General features: G+C 39.6%; 1 long non-coding RNA gene across 1 annotated transcript; it reads right to left on the reverse strand.

The window, feature by feature from the left end:
* Window positions 1–2,148: 2,148 nt before the first annotated feature.
* On the reverse strand, window positions 2,149–5,337 carry LOC307047497. The gene is made up of 3 exons (XR_013810450.1): window positions 4,777–5,337; window positions 2,870–2,917; window positions 2,149–2,678 (listed from the first exon to the last, which is right to left on the reverse strand). It is a non-coding gene; the product is annotated as an uncharacterized lncRNA (long non-coding RNA).
* Window positions 5,338–6,622: the final 1,285 nt, after the last annotated feature.

A 6,622-nucleotide genomic window follows, 5' to 3' on the forward strand; every position in this document is an offset into this window, starting at 1 on the left:
TGTTTTGTGCCCCGGAGCCACTGGGTCTTCTGCTCTTCAGTCAAGGGGATTAGAAAACTGGAAAGTAGACGTGAGATGGGGAGAAGGGGAGGGCTGCGGGGAGAGAGGCTGCCGGAAAGATGGAAAGGTTTGGATGCCTTTTTAGAGGAGCCAAGGATCAGACTGTTTTACTTTTCTTCTTGATAATTCACACAGGAGAGAAATGTGGGCTGCCTTGCACCTGGTGCTTCCCATTAAGAGGTAGAGTGCAAGGTCCGATCCATTTAGGAGCTGAAGCAAGAGAATTTACAGCAGCTTACGGCATCATCCTGATACGATGTCATATTTCATTTAAATGCAGTTTGGTTGTAAAGATAGCAGAGAGGGTGGGCTGCTTTCAAATTGTCCCATCGTACCATGTTATTCTTGTCACCTTGATCACTTTCTGTCAGATTTATTCCTTGCTCATTGCATTTTTATGTCTTCTGTGAAATTCAGCAATGACCTTGGATGACCGCTAAGATAGCCGAACATTGTTTGACTTTGTAGATGTAATCCTCATTATCACCGGCACCCTGTGTCAATCTTTCAATTTGTATGTACAGTAGGTAGGTGTCTTGCACGGATAGTTCTTTTCTGATGTTTTAAAAACAAATAAGATTTCAGTTCTTTAATCTTAGATTCTCTATTTCATCTCAGGATCTTCCTACAGTACTGACTCAGTGGTGGTGGGGGGCATTTTTCAAAGAAGTCATTTATATTTTATATTTCTAATTAAGATACTTTTCGTAGCAATCTGTTTTCACTTAAGCTGTCGAAGGTATTTTTCCTTGTGAATAAACTCCACATTAAATCTACTTGAATGTGTTGAGACAATGAAACGGGAACACTTCTGAAAAAGACTGCTAGCACTATGTTTCTGAGCTTTTATCTGATATCTTTCAGCCCAAAGTAAGCCAACACAAGATGTTCTCTTTACTCTGTCACCCAGCATTGTCATGATACTGTATAACACATTTTTTTATTGAATGGTTATTCACACTGGATTTCAATGTAATTAAGTATTAATGAATAGACTGACTAGATCGAGTTAAAGGTTAAAATTCGCCCCTGCAGACAGATGCTCCTGCTAATTCAAATGAAGCAGACCTGATGGCACCAAGTTGCCCTATTATGCTCATTTTCAGGTCTCATAACTGTATGCCTCTATTGTGAAATGTTATCATGCTTTAATCTTCAAAATGGTCTTGATTTATTGTGCTGCAGCACCTCTTTTCACCCTCTGTCTGAAACCAGACCCCAGTCTGCTCTGATTGGTTAGCTATCCGGCTCTGTTGTGATTGGTCAACCGTAAGAGATGTCCCGCCCCTAAGCTAATCACATACAATTTGTTGCAGCGCTAGCCTATAGAGAACCGCAGTGACGCGTCGTAAAACCCGGAAGTAAACTTCTTCCGGTTCCTTCTTGAAAAACCAATGCAAATTCTCCATAGGATTTTGGAAAATAGCTCGAAATAAGGTCTGTGGTTGACACACATTTAAGAGAGGAATCACGTTTTGTTCAGCCGGATAATCTCCACATGTCAACCCTACTTTTATAATTTCTGAATCATAAATCTAGTCGCCAAAAACCAAATGCTAACGTTATGCTATAAACGAACTACAAGCCAGTACAGCAGCAGGGTCGCACGACTTCAACGTCACGCCAACTTAAGATCGTTTCAACTGACTTGCACTGAAACTGCACTTTGAACACTTTAAATTAAATATATTAACATTTTAAACTGTATACCCCGGTTATCTAGGCCCTTTTTTTTTTTTTTAATGTATACCACGTTTATCTAGGCCCTTTTTGTTTTGTTTTATATTTACATGTCACACTGTGGGAAACGATATTTCTGGATATATAACACATGTAGAATTTGACAATAAAGCTGAATTTGACTTTCGCGTGCTTGCATATTTTAACAAAGCTTTTCATTTTAGCCACACTGAATTTAACTAGAAGTCATGGCTGTGTCAATTACCAGTCTGATATCGTTTTACAAAGATGACAAGAAGAGTGTAGACAGAGGAGAGAACCACTACAAGTCAGGACACGTAACAGTGCAGCCTAGATGAAGGTGTGCTCACCGGTGTTGTCGGGGCTAGCATGAGGGACAAGGTTTATAGTGTCGGTGAGTAGTGATAGCAAGAGTACCGTTAACCTAGAGTTAATTTATTCACATTAATTCCCATCAACAAATCAATTGTATGTGTCACATGAAATCTTTATTAGGCAAGGCAAGTTTATTTATATAGCACTTTTCAACACAAGGCAATTCCAAGTGCTTTACAAAAAATGAAAGACATTAAGAAAATGGCATTTAAAATCAGTCATTAAAAAGAAAAGCGAACCAACCCAAACTGGCATTTGTTCAGGAAAGGAAGGTTGACTGCCAGCAACTTTGGAGCTGTCCTGAGGTCAAAGCGTGTGACTGCTTCCTTTATTGCCAGGGTGCTAGGGCAACAACAGGCCCCTGATGGTGTTTTGTCTGTACAGTGGGGGACTATGAATGAATGTGAGGGCGTCAGGGCATTCACCACTGCAACCCAGATGCAGGTCCATGAGTCAGATTTGTGGCTCTCCCTATCAGGAATGTTGGGGGCATCTCCAGATGGTCTGGTAGGGTCTTCCGCTGTGCTGGAAGTAAAGTGTCCCTACAGAGCCAGGGAAATGACAATTAGTGAAGCATTGCAAATCAAGGGCTTCTGTGTCAGTAAGGAAGGAGAAACATTCAGCCTCCGTGAGGAACATCCTTACTGGCACCAAGTGCAAGGTCCGCTTCACCTCACTGCAAGGAAGAAGAAATAAAAAAATGGTGAATTGTTTTTAATTTACATTTACTCGCCTTTGCAATGTTGTGGTTGTTAGAGTGTTAGGTTTCCTGTCAGCTCGTCTGTTGGGAAGATATAAAATATAGTTTCATGGAAGTCACACCGTCACATATACTGTAAGAGCATTAAGACATACAGTACATAGGCTAAAACAAAAACATCTAAAGATATAACCTTGCACTTTGATAAGTCTCGTGAACATTTTCACTATTTTGATATTTTTATAGATGAAAATTGAACTAAAGAAATAAATGGTAGATTAATCCATATTGAAAATAGGTGTCAGCTGCTACACTAATTATAATAGTTATATTTCTTAATTAATTAAGATAAGATATTACTGTATTGATCCCAATTTGGGAAATGTTTGTGTTGCAGCAGCATAACAAGAAAAACAAAATATAAGTTATTATATATACAAAAGTATGTGAGGGATGGAATATTAAATTGAATATAAATGTAAAAATGTACATGTGATTTTACGTCCAAGAGAAGCTATGGAGCAGAGAGTTCTCTGCCAGCCAGAGGTGATTTGTTATTAGTTCAATATGTCAAACTGATTTCCCTGACTACAATCTTTAGTTCCATGGTGAAACGTTATGCTGCTTGTACTAATTTGACTTATCATATAAGCCACACAGGTTTTAATAGGATGTATTCATTATCTTTACTTATATTGCTGTCTTTTCAGCAGCGCCATCTCTAAAACGGCGATACAGTCAAGCCCGCCTTAACCTGCCATCAGGCCCTGGGGCTGATAGTTTTTGTAGGCCCCCTATTTAAACAACAAATCAAAGTCATTTATAGCCTCGGCAGGCTCTGTGATCGCACTTCTCCACTCTGCTCTACACGCGCCTGGTCCTCTCCTCCATATGAGTGACGTATCGGGCCTCCCTCATGTATTTGTCCGGTTGCCGTTGGCTCCCCTCCACGTAGCAAGTCCTCGTCGTCCTCTCCATCTCCTCCAACAGATAATGTCCCTCCTGTCTGTTTTTCCTCTCCCGCTACTCCATCGCTATCAGAACCAGACGGCCTACTTGTCTCCGAGGCCCCGCGGCCGGCACCGCTACCGCTTGGTACAGAACTCATCTGTCCTTCCTCCTCATCCTGGCCTACAGGTTTAAAATAACCTGTAAGCGTCGGCATTTTTTGTAACAGCTGCTTGTCTCGAAACTCCTTTTCCCTCAACAATTTCCTTTTCCGAGCGCCACTCAAACTTTTTCTTCACTCAATCACTCGCAATTTGAATAAGTCACATGTGAAACATATTCTCATTCTGACGTGTGTGTGTGTTTGTGTATATTTGCGTTTGTGTGTATTGTGTTTGTTTCCCGGGGAAAACCCTCACGAGAAACATCGGCTGTTATGCCTGCTGTGACGTCAAGTTACTGCGTTCTCCGCTTGTAATTATGCCGTTACAAGCTTCAAAGTTGTATTTATCATCTGAATTTGCCGAAACAAGTTTAATATTCTGAAAGCCAAGACTTTGTTTTTTAAAAATCAGATGAAAACAAACTGTAACGGACCTTGCTGTGTTATCTATCATTACTCTACGTCTTACAATAATAATTTCAGTGGAGGGAGGGGGGCGGCGCTGTGGAACAGCAGAGTGGCGAGGGAGAGCTGTCGTCTTCCCTTTACAAGATTCAAAAATGTATTTATCGTGTGATTTTGGAAATGAAAGTTTCCTATTCTGAAAGCCAAGAATTTGTTTATTTAAAAAAAACAAAAAACACCCGAAATAAAAAAAAAAGAAATTTTATTTTTTAATTTTTTAATTGGCTCATGATAGGCCCCCGATCTCCGTAGGCCCCTGGGCTTCAGCCCAGGTCAGCCCGTGCATTAAGGCGGCCCTGGATACAGTCACTACCCATTATTTACATTTCACCGTGACATGGACAAAAATGTAACGTCAGCTTACCTCATGGCACGAATCCAGACTCTCCTTTGGAAAACATTGGCCGGGAAACGATAGAACAAGCACGTTTCATGCGAAGAACTGTGGCTGCAACCCGGAGCAAAGCAACGCTAGCTTTAGCTAACGTTAGCTAACGAAACGAACTGCCGAGTAAAATTGGAAAACACTGGTAATTAATTATTCTATAATTTGTAAATCTACTGTGTTAAAAACGACAATTTCAAAAATACAGATTCTAATGGTCAGATATAGATATACAGATACTAAAGATAGGCAGGTACTTGCTTTCAAGCAGAACACAGGGGAAAACAAATTTAGCGGGAGTGTTTACGTGTTCGGAGTAATGACGTACAACGGCCTCGACAACTTCTGTAGTCCTATTCAGCCATTCGGTAACAACCATCGTTTTTCAGACACGTAAACTCTTCAAAAATCCCCAGTGGGGTCACTGCTGATGTATTTAATGTCGTAGAAAAAAAACGTGATTTATCTCTTAAATTTGTGTCAACCACAGACCTTATTTCGAGCTATTTTACAAAACCCTATGGGTAAAATGCATTGCTTTTTGAGGAAGGAACCGGAAGTGCTAAAAATGCTAACTTACTTCCGGGTTTTACGACGCGTCACTGCGGTTCTCTGGTGTTAAGCAGTGATGTCACTATGTTGAAGAAGTTAACAAAGGATAGGGATTGAGGCATAATACCGGGGGGTTGAGGGACTTTGGGATTTTTAGCACTTGCAGACCATTCAAATGCACAAAAACCTATATAGCCGAAAGGGAAAACCCCCAAAAGCATATCAGGACCCCTTTAACCCTACCCCTAAAAAAACATTGTACAAAATCATGCAGTCCCCATGGAAATCTAAATGGTAGTAGCCTACACAAACCAAACTATTTATATTACAAATATAAAAATCGTAATGGGATGTATTATGCAGAAAGACATTTCAGTTTAGTACAAAATATATTTTATTAATTGATGCATTAATGTACATACCACTGTAAATCTGCAGCTGGTGACGGGGGTCAATTACATACTGCTGGGTAGTTTCATCTGTAATATCCCATCACTTATGTGTTGCACTTATACGTGGGTTTTAAATAATGTGTTTACTCAATCAAAGCGCTAAGAAGTTGTCTTAATCAGTAAATATTGTTTATGTAGTCGTGCTGATCTTCCCAGATAATTCTCAGCAAAAGCTTCTTAGGCCAATGCTTTGCTCTCATGTTGAATACATTTTCTTTTCTAAATCAGTTTCTTATTTCTTTCTGCTTTTCCCTTTGGCCCCAGCTATCAGTAATGGTTAGCATCGCCAGCTTGCAGGACTATGCCACTGAGATTTCTTTATGATTTATTGCAAGTACTGACAGCTTTGACAATCTTATTGCATGGTGTCTTGAAATCAGATTTGCCACATGGACTCATTTACTTCTGTTCAAGTCCATAGTAGGCTATAACATCTCTGGAGCCTATCTTTTTATTTTAAATGTTGCTATTACAGGAATTACCATCACAGTAAATGAAAAAACGTATAACACATTTCAGAAAATTGCATCAGAGCCTTAATATCAGGCAAGGGTTCTACAAAGCTACTGATACTCTGCTTATTGCTTTCTATTAAAGTGAACTTGCTAAAGAAATGTTATCAAACTATTAAAACTGCATTAAATACATTGTGTGTGTAAATGAGGAGAAGTTACGTTTTATTTATTTTCAGGGAAATCACCCCATCATACCCTAATGGCAATAGTCACTTTTTTAGCTTAAGCCTACTATGAAATAAATGGAAGTAATCTGTTTCCACTTTAACTTCAGTTAGAGGTAGGGGTTTTTCAGCCTATATTGTT

This window comes from Notothenia rossii (genome assembly GCF_949606895.1).
Source record: "Notothenia rossii genome assembly, chromosome: 7".
Classification (NCBI taxonomy): domain Eukaryota; kingdom Metazoa; phylum Chordata; class Actinopteri; order Perciformes; family Nototheniidae; genus Notothenia; species Notothenia rossii.